The 14,262-nt window shown below is 46.2% G+C and overlaps 3 non-coding genes across 3 annotated transcripts; all 3 read left to right on the forward strand.

Moving 5' to 3' along the window:
- Positions 1-37: 37 nt before the first annotated feature.
- On the forward strand, positions 38-156 carry LOC143999616 (5S ribosomal RNA). Its single transcript, XR_013278081.1, has one exon. It is a non-coding gene; the product is annotated as a 5S ribosomal RNA (ribosomal RNA).
- Positions 157-9,243: 9,087 nt separating this feature from the next.
- LOC143999259 (5S ribosomal RNA) lies at positions 9,244-9,362 on the forward strand. The gene has a single exon (XR_013277998.1). It is a non-coding gene; the product is annotated as a 5S ribosomal RNA (ribosomal RNA).
- Positions 9,363-11,050: 1,688 nt separating this feature from the next.
- Positions 11,051-11,169, forward strand: LOC143999618 (5S ribosomal RNA). The gene has a single exon (XR_013278082.1). It is a non-coding gene; the product is annotated as a 5S ribosomal RNA (ribosomal RNA).
- The last annotated feature ends 3,093 nt before the right edge of the window (positions 11,170-14,262 follow it).

A 14,262-nucleotide genomic window follows, 5' to 3' on the forward strand; every position in this document is an offset into this window, starting at 1 on the left:
GACAAGTACAAGAAGCTTGAAAGAGACCATGAGCTTCACCTACGGCCACACCACCCTGAATGCGCCCGCTCTCGTCTGATCTCGGAAGCTAAGCAGGGTCGGGCCTGGTTAGTACTTGGATGGGAGACCGCCTGGGAATACCAGGTGCTGTAGGCTTTTGCTTTTCTTCCACCAGGGGTCAGTCACTCTCCCATAATGCCTCTTTTTACATTCACTTTTACCCAAAGCGCTCTCCCTCTCTGCAAGCCCTCCTGCACACCTAGCTCCTACAAAATCACCCCTGCCCAACCAAGCCTACACTTTTTACAAGCCCACTTATACTATCTCACCCCTTCTTTCAAAAATACACTTTCTTCTCTCTACCTCCCTCCCTCAGGAGATTGCCACGCATCCAGTCCCCTATAGCAGCAAAACAACGGCCAGGCGCAACCCCCACCTAGCTAGCCCCCATCCTACATCCTGCTTAGGCTCCACGGCCCAGCCATTTTCCAGCACTCTCCTGAGACCTTTTGGTGCCATCACTCCTGCTCTTTAGTCGCCCTTGCGCCAACACATTCCACAGCGATCTCCAGGCTGGGGGACAGCACGGGAAACACGCACGCCGACTGCCAAAGCCAGAGAGAAGCCACAGAGCCGACCCCTCGTCAAACCGGCACCCTGAAGCGGCTAAGGTGTAGGCAGCAGGTTGCCTACAGGAGCGCGGTTTTAGTTAGCGGCTGCCCCAGGCTTGGAGGGAAAGAGGTAATGCGTGCGCTGCTGGTTTTTTTGGATCTAGCCTACCCACCGGTCATATAAATATAGGGGAAGGCTGGGTTTCGGGTGATCAGGCAGCACTTGCACGAGGCCAACTAGGGTTGCCACCTCATCCCTTTAAACCCAAACACATCTGAATTACACAGGTTCTGAGGCTAATTAAATGCAGATAAGGCAACAAGTGAGTTTAATTACCACCTTAATCAGCCAAAGAATCTGTGCAATTCAGATGTGTTTGGATTTAAAGGGATGAGATGGCAACTCAAAGGCCAATATGAACTGCTACCTTGTAGAGGTAATCCTGGGAAGCCAATCAGTGGTCGTTTGGGTCAGGATATGACCATTGTTCACGTTGAACTGTAATGGGCCAGACTTCTCAGTCAAGTTGCATCAAGTGTTCTAAGCCTTCTCTGAAGTCCTTGAAAGGGGTGCATCATGCATGTTGGTCTCCAGGCCTATTGAAAAGAAGTTGGGTGAGTAAGGCGGCACATGTGGGGTATGGAGCAGCTCTACAGGAAAAGGTCTACCTAGTGGGCAAGTCAAGCAGTTGCTTGACTGCAGCCACTGGTGAGGCATGGTGCCTGGTGTAAGGATTAAGGGGTGTCAAAACAAAATGGTTGACCTTATGTCTTACTAAATACTTGTATTTTTCTATCCTTCTCTGTAAAATAAGGATTCGTCATCTATTGTCACGTACTCATCAAGAAGAGGCCGCATCAGCCCTAAAAAGCAGTCTACGCCCAGAAGATTGTCTTATCAGCTGATAACACCCGGAGAATTGTCTTTACTTTGAAAATGTTGTTTTTTTTACATTTGCTGATGTTTGCCCTTTTCTGTCTATAAAAGAGAAGTAATAAAGAGCTCAGAGCCAGAGAAAGTCAGAGACAGTCAGAGTTAACGACGGACTTCTGAGCAGAAATACTGAATAATATCTCCGTGTCTCTTTGCTTGGATAAGAACTCTAACTAACAATTGGGAAACGGTAACATAACCTGACAAATAGGTGACTTGTTGAGGTCACACCTAACATTTCTGGCGCCGCGAATAGGGACTCGCTGAAGAAACTACAAGAGGCGAACGAACATAAGGACGGAACAAAAAGGCTGGGCACATCAAGAACCACAGACAAATCCTGCGCAGGTAAGAAAAGCTTTATTTTCTTATAAACTCTGTGCTTCTTAGATTTGTGCCCACCTGATCTGTCTGAATTGTTCTTCAGGTAAAAACCAACCTCTGTAGTAAGCGGGTCTTGAACTTAATATTTTGGCTTATGTTACCGTTGTTTCTTGTCTGTCTACTTGTCATCTGTCTGTTGTGAATGAGATAAGCCCTGTTTGTATGGTGTGAATGGAAACATATATCATCCCAATGGGTAACGGAATGCGCCCTTAACTCGTAAGAGTACTTTGGGGGTCCGACACTTAAGTTTGATATACGCTTTTTGATTCATGAGCCTAAAAACGGGTTGAAAGTATAAGTCCTGACTGCCTCGATAAAGCAGGAATAAGAAATGAATGCTGAGAGATTCCATGGTAATGGGACGGAAATAAGGTCTCCACAAAGTCCCGGAGACCTAGTCATATGTGTTTGGCCACCAAAAGGGAATGCTTGTATATGTTGTAGCCGTCAGTCTGGTCATAATATTTGTCAGTTGGCTAGCATATAAGGTAATTCGATTTCAGAAATCTCATCCAGGAGAGGTTTTTAGTATTTTGGCACCCTAGGAGGAGAAGGCAACGAGACACTTAGTAAGTGATCCAAACGCCACCTAGGCAGGACTGTCAAAATGGGCCAGACACATGGTAAACCCCAGGAGGAATCTCAGAAATGTTATGCTGTTAAAGACATAATTACAATGTTGTATGGGAAGGATAAGGCACAGGGCACAAATAGGATTCTCAAGAAATTGGGGATGGATGGAGAAAATGGATTAAGTGTAGAAGGTTGGGAAGAAATAAAGAAAGACAGACAGGGAGAGATATTGCAGAACAGATGGGTATCACAAATACAATGTTTAATTAAGGTTTCCAACAGGGCTGAAGAGGAGGGATGGGAGTATTGTCAGGAAAAGGGTGGATGGGATATGAAGGTCCGACACAAAAGTCTTCCTTCTGCTCCCGGCGATAGGGTAAATACGGAAGGTACTCCACCTCCTTATAACACTACCACACCAGGTAATGAAAGACCAAAACTTTATCCTTCCTTAAGAGGAAGAGGATGGGTATGCCGAGTATGCGGTACCCAGAACCCAGACTGGGCACAGGAATGTGTACATTGCGGCGCTCAAAGACCAGAGCCCGTAGCTCCAGTCCATAGTCGGACTAGGGTAATACAAGTAAATAATCCAAATGCGGGTCAAGCAGGACAGCCACCTACAGTGACTCGACAAGTCGTTCTGAGGACATGGACACCTTGGTCGGCTGACACTCTTATGGCATTAATACAGAATGCTCCTGATCCCGTAGCAAAACCTGCCGCATTCTGTAGATTCGTGACACAATTACTAGACACACATGAAGCAACTTGGCAAGATGGGGAAGATATATGTAGACATAAAATGACACTAACGATGTTTAATCAATTTATGAATGAAATTGCTCCACATAGACCACAAGGGGATCCTACCACGGACCCACCAGGAGTACATCCCCGTCATATAGACTCTAGACCCCTGTTTATTGCTCAGTTACGAGAATTTTGCCAAGGGAAACAGCAGGAAAGGGGTTCGACAGCGCCCATAAAACAGGCCCCAGGTCAGACTGTTACAGAATTTTACCTCAACATGGAAAGCATGATGGCTGACGAAGGTCTAGATTTAGCCTTACCCGTCACCATTAGGGCTTTCAATCGACAGTTTATGGAAGGACTAGTACCCCAAATAGGTGACAAACTGAAGGCATGTACTCCCGAATGGAGAGCCATACGGGACAGAGGAACATTGTTGCAGAAAGCACAAGGCATAGAGGCTGATTTAGCAGAAACTAAACCCAGAAGGACACCGGGAGTTAACACTGTTGCCCGGGTCAATGAAGGAGGGAATTCCTCCCGTAAACCTCTTACCTGTTATTACTGCAACAAGGTGGGACATATAAAAAGAGACTGTAGGAAAAGGATAAAAGACGAACAGGAAGGAAACACGGACAGAGACACGAGGGACTACAGACAGAGGCGTACCAATGATAGGGACGATCCGACCGCATGACTTGCCCCAGTCCTAGCTGAATCAGAGAACAAAATGCTCCACATGTTGATGAAGGTGGAAGGTAAACATATTCCTTGTTTGGTTGACACAGGAGCGTCACGCAGTCTGTTGTCTGATTCAGTAGTCCCTCCACACATGACGTCCCGTGACACCATACCCATAAGTGGTTATGACGGTCTTTTGTCCGATGCCCCACTGACTAAACCTTAAAAAGTAAAAATAGGGGGAATGGCAACCACCTGACACTTGTGTATTGTTGCAATATGTAGATGACCTATTGTTATGTTGTCCGGATAACGATACTTGTTTAAAAGCCACTCTCTCATTGTTACAATTCCTGGCTGAAAAAGGGTGCAAGGTGAATAGAACTAAGTTACAGGTATGTCAGAAAAAGGTTGTCTTTTTGGGCCACTGTATATCCCAGGGTACTCGACACCTCACTGAAGACCGAGTCCAGGCCATAAGACAAATGAATATCCCACGCAACTTTAAGCAACTTCGTATGTTTCTGGGAATGGTATCATATTGTAGACAATGAATACCACATGCCAGTTCTCTGATGCAGCCATTATATGATTGCTTGAAAATAGTACCCTATGTACTCACAGAAGCAGGTCATGAATCTTTTAGCACCTTAAAAAGGTTACTAATTTCGGCACCTGCGATCGGGATCCCTGACTATACCAAAACATTTCATTTGTACATTGCTGAAATCACGGGACACGCAACAGGGGTGTTGACACAACAACACATCAAACAAAGGCCGGTAGCATACTTCTCGGCGGCTCTCGATCCTGTCTCTAGAGGATCACCGTCCTGTGTACGAGCAGTTGCAGCAGTGTCAATTATCATTGACAAATCCTCAGAAATTGTCTTAGACAATCCTGTAGTGGTACATACCACACATGACATACACGCCATCTTATCACAGGTCCAACCAAAACACATATCAATGGCAAGGCAGCTGCGTCTACAATGCACTTTGCTCCTACCCCCCAATGTTACCTTTCAGCGATGCACTTCTTTTAACTTAGCACAGCTTTTACCATTACAGACAGATTTGACAGGGGGGAGTAATGATGATAATGGTGTAGACACAGCACAAGATACTCAGGATTCTGACACACTTTCATTTCATGACATAACATCTGATGAACACGATTGTTTTCAACTTATGGAACAAGAAACCACGGGGTTCCCACATGTCACAGACATACCCATTGCAAATGCAGAACACACACTGTACATAGATGGTAGTAGATTTGCCGATGACAAAGGTAAATATCACACAGGTTATGCTGTGGTAACGGACACACAGGTAATTGAGGCAAAGTCACTACCAGCACACATGTCGGCACAAGAAGCGGAACTAACCGCTCTAGAGAAAGCCCTAGAACACTTAGAGGGACAAGAAGGGAACATTTACACTGATTCCGCATACGCCTACGGTGTGGCACATGATTATGGCCACATATGGAAAGCTAGAGGTTACCTTACAGCAGCAGGTACACCTGTTAAACATGGTGAAGGAATCAAAAGAGTCCTGAACAATCTTCAAAAGGTTATAAGAGTAGCCATCATGAAGATAGCGGCACACACGAGCACAAAAACAACTGAGGCAAAAGGAAACGCATTTGCAGATTTAACTGCAAAGAAGGCAGCTCTAGGGGAAGTAAGCCCTGAGACCTTAGCCACGGTACAGGTGAGTATGCCCGAAACCACATGGCAGCAGCTAATGGAACTACAGGAACAAGCAGGGGCTATTGAGAAGGACCGTTGGGTTAAGGAGGGAGCTGCACCAGGCCTTGACAATGTATGGAGAGAAGGAGACAAAATATGTCTACCCGCTTCTCTATACCCCGCAATGGCAGCGGCTGTTCACTTACCCACTCATGTCAGCTCCAATTCTATGTATAGGATTGTAAGCCAAGGATGGCTAGCCCCTGGATTCAGTAGTACTGCAAGGAACTACTGTGCTGCATGCCAAATCTGTCTGATTAATAACCCAGGACAGAGAGTGAAAACCCCACGTAAACATCAGGTCCGGGCCCAATATCCTTTTCAGAGACTGCAGATTGACTACATACAAATGCCTAAGAGCGGCCCCTTTGAATTTGTTCTCGTGTGCATCTGCCTATTTTTCAGGCTGGCCGAAAGTTATCCTGTGAAATCAGCTACGGCAAAAGCCACCGCCAAGAAACTGATTACTGAGCTGATACCTAGGTTTGGTCTCCCAGAAACAATAGAATCAGATAGGGGGACAAATTTCACGGGAGAAATAATGAAAAATGTGATGGCAATGTTAGGGGTTCAACAAAGTTTTCATACTCCTTACCACCCACAGAGTTCAGGATCAGTAGAAAGAGTAAATGGTACAATCAAGCTGAAAATACAAAAGGCTATGTAGGAGTTGAACAAACCATGGCCTGAGTGCCTAGCTTTAGCTTTGTTCTCTATTAGGTACACCCCAACAGGAAAAACAGGGTTATCCCCATATGAAATACTGTTTGGAAGTGCACCTAGATTAGGTTTATATTTTCCTCAAAGTATGCAATTACAATGTGATAGTTTAACTACGTATGTAATACAGTTGCAACAGCGTCTGACTAAAATCCACAAGAGTGTGTATTCTTCTCTTCCAGACCCTAATTCTGTCACAGGTACACACGATCTACAACCAGGAGACTATGTGTATGTAAAGAAACATACCAGAAAGACACTGGAACCAAGGTTTGAAGGTCCTTTCCAGGTGCTATTGATTACAGCAACCTCAGTGAAATTGGAAGGGAAACCTACCTGGATCCACGCTTCTCATTGTAAAAAGGAGCCAGTTGGCAAATGACAACATGTATCTTTTTATTGTTTCAGTAATTCTGGCTAATAGTTTGGTTACCTCACAGAATAAAATATACAAGGATGAAGGATTTTCTAAAAAAATGTTATTACTGAAGTTTAAATATGCTTATGCCCAGAAGTCAGGATATGAGAAATGTTGGATTTGTAGCAAATTACACCCCAGCACAGCAAGTATACCACTGATGGCAGTTCCTATAAACTATACTGATCTTGCTAACAGTAGCATTAACATAATTAGAACAAATACCAGCGAGACAGTAATGTTTAAGTCAAATGGTCTCGCCTTTTCCCCTGATTGGTGTTTCAACTTAGGGAACACAACGGGAGGAAATGGAGAATGCCAAGACAGCAAGTTTAATTTGTCCATTGTCGTATTAAATGGAAGCTTCTATCCCAGTAATTCCAGCACACACCAGACATTATCTGACTTCCTCACTAACATTGTGGATAATAATGTTAGGTGGTTAGTATCCAACTTATCCCTCTATGGATACACCTCTCGTTATAGAAATGATATCAGTTCAAGATCAGTAGCACTGGGAAATAATATATACATCTGTTGTGAGGATAAATGTTATACTTGGATACCTAGAAGAGCTCAGGGATGGTGCTACCTCGCAAGTTTAGTACCAGTAATGGGAGTAGTAGGTGATGAACGAGGTGATCACCTATTAGAAGCTAGCATGCATCCTAGATATCCCCTCAGGTATCGTAGTAAAAGAGAAATATTCCTGAAGAAGGACATGGCATGGGCTTGGTTCCCGTCCTGGACAGGATGGGGTATAGACTTAATGAAACGACTAAATAACTATACAGGAATTATTAATGATGTTTTGGAGAAAAACTCTGATGACATTACTAAGTTAAATCTGGAGACCAGAGCCATCAGACAACAATTAGAATTACATGAATTAGCAATTGAAAGTATGAGTGCAGCACTGACAGGACTCTGTGAAACTACTGAGGACTATGAGTGCTGTACTTGGATACATAATACCAGTATTGAGGTACCTGATTATTATGACATCATTGCACAACACCGTACGGAAGTAAAGAATTTACAAGAGAAGGCCCGAAATATTGGTCGCGACTGGGATCCGTTTGGTGGAACTTTTAGTTTCTCAGGGTTATTCTCTTGGGTTAAGAAGGCAGCAATGACGATTATAGTGGTGCTCTTATTCGTATTTTTCTTTTATGCATGCTTTAAGTTGTTTATGTGCTTTTGCAAGAAAGCCAAGGTAAATGATGTGGAAAAGATGGAACTTTTGTGAAGATAGGTAGATTTAGTTTCTTGACATCACCCATCTGTCAGAAAAGCCACTCTTCCTGAATTTTAGATGTTGGTACTGTCCAGGGGGATGGGTGTATACCCCTCTGACAACTCGCGGTCAGGGAGAGTACTCTGGATATAGGCTGACTAGAACTTGTTCAGGTGGACCCAGGGCAAGAGGGAGGGGTGATGTCAAAGGGGGAAATGTAAGGATTAAGGGGTGTCAAAACAAAATGGTTGACCTTATGTCTTACTAAATACTTGTATTTTTCTATCCTTCTCTGTAAAATAAGGATTCGTCATCTATTGTCACGTACTCATCAAGAAGAGGCCGCATCAGCCCTAAAAAGCAGTCTACGCCCAGAAGATTGTCTTATCAGCTGATAACACCCGGAGAATTGTCTTTACTTTGAAAATGTTGTTTTTTTTACATTTGCTGATGTTTGCCCTTTTCTGTCTATAAAAGAGAAGTAATAAAGAGCTCAGAGCCAGAGAAAGTCAGAGACAGTCAGAGTTAACGACGGACTTCTGAGCAGAAATACTGAATAATATCTCCGTGTCTCTTTGCTTGGATAAGAACTCTAACTAACAATTGGGAAACGGTAACATAACCTGACAAATAGGTGACTTGTTGAGGTCACACCTAACACTGGTATAGGTGAGGGGTCCTCCGGTAGCCAGGGGGGTAGATGTACTGGCTTCCTCCCCAGCAGTCAGCTTCCAGTAGCCAACGGAACAGAAGGCAGGTTCTGGAGATCCATGGGCTGGCCACTTGCTAGGAGAGCGAAGGCGTAAACAAGTGCAGGCATAAGGCCCCGCGCTACATGCAACCTGCTGCTCTTCTTCTTCCTGTGGTGCAAAGCCTTGTCAGCGAAAAGGGTTAAAGTCAGGCCAGGGGAAGCCAGAAAGGAGCCGTGGAAGCAAGGCTGAGGATGTGGTGTGTGCGTGAGAAGGTGCAGGCAGGAAGAGGTTAAAGAGGGAGCAAAGCAGCAGGAGGCAGGGACGGGCTTGAGGAGAGCAAGCGAGAGGAGAGACGACACGACAAAGTGCGGTGTGCTGCCATGCTTGTGAAAAGGCACAGCTGATTGTAGTAAAGTCAAGGAAAGGCGGAGCCAGGCTGCCGGTGACAAGTACAAGAAGCTTGAAAGAGACCATGAGCTTCGCCTACGGCCACACCACCCTGAATGCGCCCGCTCTCGTCTGATCTCGGAAGCTAAGCAGGGTCGGGCCTGGTTAGTACTTGGATGGGAGACCGCCTGGGAATACCAGGTGCTGTAGGCTTTTGCTTTTCTTCCACCAGGGGTCAGTCACTCTCCCATAATGCCTCTTTTTACATTCACTTTTACCCAAAGCGCTCTCCCTCTCTGCAAGCCCTCCTGCACACCTACATCCTACAAAATCACCCCTGCCCAACCAAGCCTACACTTTTTACAAGCCCACTTATACAATCTCACCCCTTCTTTCAAAAATACACTTTCTTCTCTCTACCTCCCTCCCTCAGGAGATTGCCACGCATCCAGTCCCCTATAGCAGCAAAACAACGGCCAGGCGCAACCCCCACCTAGCTAGCCCCCATCCTACATCCTGCTTAGGCTCCACGGCCCAGCCATTTTCCAGCACTCTCCTGAGACCTTTTGGTGCCATCACTCCTGCTCTTTAGTCGCCCTTGCGCCAACACATTCCACAGCGATCTCCAGGCTGGGGGACAGCACGGGAAACACGCACGCCGACTGCCAAAGCCAGAGAGAAGCCACAGAGCCGACCCCTCGTCAAACCGGCACCCTGAAGCGGCTAAGGTGTAGGCAGCAGGTTGCCTACAGGAGCGCGGTTTTAGTTAGCGGCTGCCCCAGGCTTGGAGGGAAAGAGGTAATGTGTGCGCTGCTGTTTTTTTTGGATCTAGCCTACCCACCGGTCATATAAATATAGGGGAAGGCTGCGTTTCGGGTGATCAGGCAGCACTTGCACGAGGCCAACTAGGGTTGCCACCTCATCCCTTTAAACCCAAACACATCTGAATTACACAGGTTCTGAGGCTAATTAAATGCAGATAAGGCAACAAGTGAGTTTAATTACCACCTTAATCAGCCAAAGAATCTGTGCAATTCAGATGCGTTTGGATTTAAAGGGATGAGATGGCAACTCAAAGGCCAACATGAACTGCTACCTTGTAGAGGTAATCCTGGGAGGCCAATCAGTGGTCGTTTGGGTCAGGATATGACCATTGTTCACGTTGAACTGTAATGGGCCAGACTTCTCAGTCAAGTTGCATCAAGTGTTCTAAGCCTTCTCTGAAGTCCTTGAAAGGGGTGCATCATGCATGTTGGTCTCCAGGCCTATTGAAAAGAAGTTGGCTGAGTAAGGCGGCACATGTGGGGTATGGAGCAACTCTACAGGAAAAGGTCTACCTAGTGGGCAAGTCAAGCAGTTGCTTGACTGCAGCCACTGGTGAGGCATGGTGCCTGGTATAGGTGAGGGGTCCTCCGGTAGCCAGGGGGGTAGATGTACTGGCTTCCTCCCCAGCAGTCAGCTTCCAGTAGCCAACGGAACAGAAGGCAGGTTCTGGAGATCCATGGGCTGGCCACCTGCTAGGAGAGCGAAGGCGTAAACAAGTGCAGGCATAAGGCCCCGCGCTACATGCAACCTGCTGCTCTTCTTCTTCCTGTGGTGCAAAGCCTTGTCAGCGAAAAGGGTTAAAGTCAGGCCAGGGGAAGCCAGAAAGGAGCCGTGGAAGCAAGGCTGAGGATGTGTGTGCGTGAGAAGGTGCAGGCAGGAAGAGGTTAAAGAGGGAGCAAAGCAGCAGGAGGCAGGGACGGGCTTGAGGAGAGCAAGCGAGAGGAGAGACGACACGACAAAGTGCGGTGTGCTGCCATGCTTGTGAAAAGGCACAGCTGATTGTAGTAAAGTCAAGGAAAGGCGGAGCCAGGCTGCCGGTGACAAGTACAAGAAGCTTGAAAGAGACCATGAGCTTCACCTACGGCCACACCACCCTGAATGCGCCCGCTCTCGTCTGATCTCGGAAGCTAAGCAGGGTCGGGCCTGGTTAGTACTTGGATGGGAGACCGCCTGGGAATACCAGGTGCTGTAGGCTTTTGCTTTTCTTCCACCAGGGGTCAGTCACTCTCCCATAATGCCTCTTTTTACATTCACTTTTACCCAAAGCGCTCTCCCTCTCTGCAAGCCCTCCTGCACACCTACATCCTACAAAATCACCCCTGCCCAACCAAGCCTACACTTTTTACAAGCCCACTTATACAATCTCACCCCTTCTTTCAAAAATACACTTTCTTCTCTCTACCTCCCTCCCTCAGGAGATTGCCACGCATCCAGTCCCCTATAGCAGCAAAACAACGGCCAGGCGCAACCCCCACCTAGCTAGCCCCCATCCTACATCCTGCTTAGGCTCCACGGCCCAGCCATTTTCCAGCACTCTCCTGAGACCTTTTGGTGCCATCACTCCTGCTCTTTAGTCGCCCTTGCGCCAACACATTCCACAGCGATCTCCAGGCTGGGGGACAGCACGGGAAACACGCACGCCGACTGCCAAAGCCAGAGAGAAGCCACAGAGCCGACCCCTCGTCAAACCGGCACCCTGAAGCGGCTAAGGTGTAGGCAGCAGGTTGCCTACAGGAGCGCGGTTTTAGTTAGCGGCTGCCCCAGGCTTGGAGGGAAAGAGGTAATGCGTGCGCTGCTGGTTTTTTTGGATCTAGCCTACCCACCGGTCATATAAATATAGGGGAAGGCTGGGTTTCGGGTGATCAGGCAGCACTTGCACGAGGCCAACTAGGGTTGCCACCTCATCCCTTTAAACCCAAACACATCTGAATTACACAGGTTCTGAGGCTAATTAAATGCAGATAAGGCAACAAGTGAGTTTAATTACCACCTTAATCAGCCAAAGAATCTGTGCAATTCAGATGTGTTTGGATTTAAAGGGATGAGATGGCAACTCAAAGGCCAATATGAACTGCTACCTTGTAGAGGTAATCCTGGGAAGCCAATCAGTGGTCGTTTGGGTCAGGATATGACCATTGTTCACGTTGAACTGTAATGGGCCAGACTTCTCAGTCAAGTTGCATCAAGTGTTCTAAGCCTTCTCTGAAGTCCTTGAAAGGGGTGCATCATGCATGTTGGTCTCCAGGCCTATTGAAAAGAAGTTGGGTGAGTAAGGCGGCACATGTGGGGTATGGAGCAGCTCTACAGGAAAAGGTCTACCTAGTGGGCAAGTCAAGCAGTTGCTTGACTGCAGCCACTGGTGAGGCATGGTGCCTGGTGTAAGGATTAAGGGGTGTCAAAACAAAATGGTTGACCTTATGTCTTACTAAATACTTGTATTTTTCTATCCTTCTCTGTAAAATAAGGATTCGTCATCTATTGTCACGTACTCATCAAGAAGAGGCCGCATCAGCCCTAAAAAGCAGTCTACGCCCAGAAGATTGTCTTATCAGCTGATAACACCCGGAGAATTGTCTTTACTTTGAAAATGTTGTTTTTTTTACATTTGCTGATGTTTGCCCTTTTCTGTCTATAAAAGAGAAGTAATAAAGCGCTCAGAGCCAGAGAAAGTCAGAGACAGTCAGAGTTAACGACGGACTTCTGAGCAGAAATACTGAATAATATCTCCGTGTCTCTTTGCTTGGATAAGAACTCTAACTAACAATTGGGAAACGGTAACATAACCTGACAAATAGGTGACTTGTTGAGGTCACACCTAACATTTCTGGCGCCGCGAATAGGGACTCGCTGAAGAAACTACAAGAGGCGAACGAACATAAGGACGGAACAAAAAGGCTGGGCACATCAAGAACCACAGACAAATCCTGCGCAGGTAAGAAAAGCTTTATTTTCTTATAAACTCTGTGCTTCTTAGATTTGTGCCCACCTGATCTGTCTGAATTGTTCTTCAGGTAAAAACCAACCTCTGTAGTAAGCGGGTCTTGAACTTAATATTTTGGCTTATGTTACCGTTGTTTCTTGTCTGTCTACTTGTCATCTGTCTGTTGTGAATGAGATAAGCCCTGTTTGTATGGTGTGAATGGAAACATATATCATCCCAATGGGTAACGGAATGCGCCCTTAACTCGTAAGAGTACTTTGGGGGTCCGACACTTAAGTTTGATATACGCTTTTTGATTCATGAGCCTAAAAACGGGTTGAAAGTATAAGTCCTGACTGCCTCGATAAAGCAGGAATAAGAAACGAATGCTGAGAGATTCCATGGTAATGGGACGGAAATAAGGTCTCCACAAAGTCCCGGAGACCTAGTCATATGTGTTTGGCCACCAAAAGGGAATGCTTGTATATGTTGTAGCCGTCAGTCTGGTCATAATATTTGTCAGTTGGCTAGCATATAAGGTAATTCGATTTCAGAAATCTCATCCAGGAGAGGTTTTTAGTATTTTGGCACCCTAGGAGGAGAAGGCAACGAGACACTTAGTAAGTGATCCAAACGCCACCTAGGCAGGACTGTCAAAATGGGCCAGACACATGGTAAACCCCAGGAGGAATCTCAGAAATGTTATGCTGTTAAAGACATAATTACAATGTTGTATGGGAAGGATAAGGCACAGGGCACAAATAGGATTCTCAAGAAATTGGGGATGGATGGAGAAAATGGATTAAGTGTAGAAGGTTGGGAAGAAATAAAGAAAGACAGACAGGGAGAGATATTGCAGAACAGATGGGTATCACAAATACAATGTTTAATTAAGGTTTCCAACAGGGCTGAAGAGGAGGGATGGGAGTATTGTCAGGAAAAGGGTGGATGGGATATGAAGGTCCGACACAAAAGTCTTCCTTCTGCTCCCGGCGATAGGGTAAATACGGAAGGTACTCCACCTCCTTATAACACTACCACACCAGGTAATGAAAGACCAAAACTTTATCCTTCCTTAAGAGGAAGAGGATGGGTATGCCGAGTATGCGGTACCCAGAACCCAGACTGGGCACAGGAATGTGTACATTGCGGCGCTCAAAGACCAGAGCCCGTAGCTCCAGTCCATAGTCGGACTAGGGTAATACAAGTAAATAATCCAAATGCGGGTCAAGCAGGACAGCCACCTACAGTGACTCGACAAGTCGTTCTGAGGACATGGACACCTTGGTCGGCTGACACTCTTATGGCATTAATACAGAATGCTCCTGATCCCGTAGCAAAACCTGCCGCATTCTGTAGATTCGTGAC

The sequence above is a fragment of the Lithobates pipiens genome, unplaced genomic scaffold (assembly GCF_037356315.1).
Source record: "Lithobates pipiens isolate NorthernLeopardFrog02 unplaced genomic scaffold, aLitPip1_a1.2 Scaffold_19, whole genome shotgun sequence".
Taxonomy (NCBI): domain Eukaryota; kingdom Metazoa; phylum Chordata; class Amphibia; order Anura; family Ranidae; genus Lithobates; species Lithobates pipiens.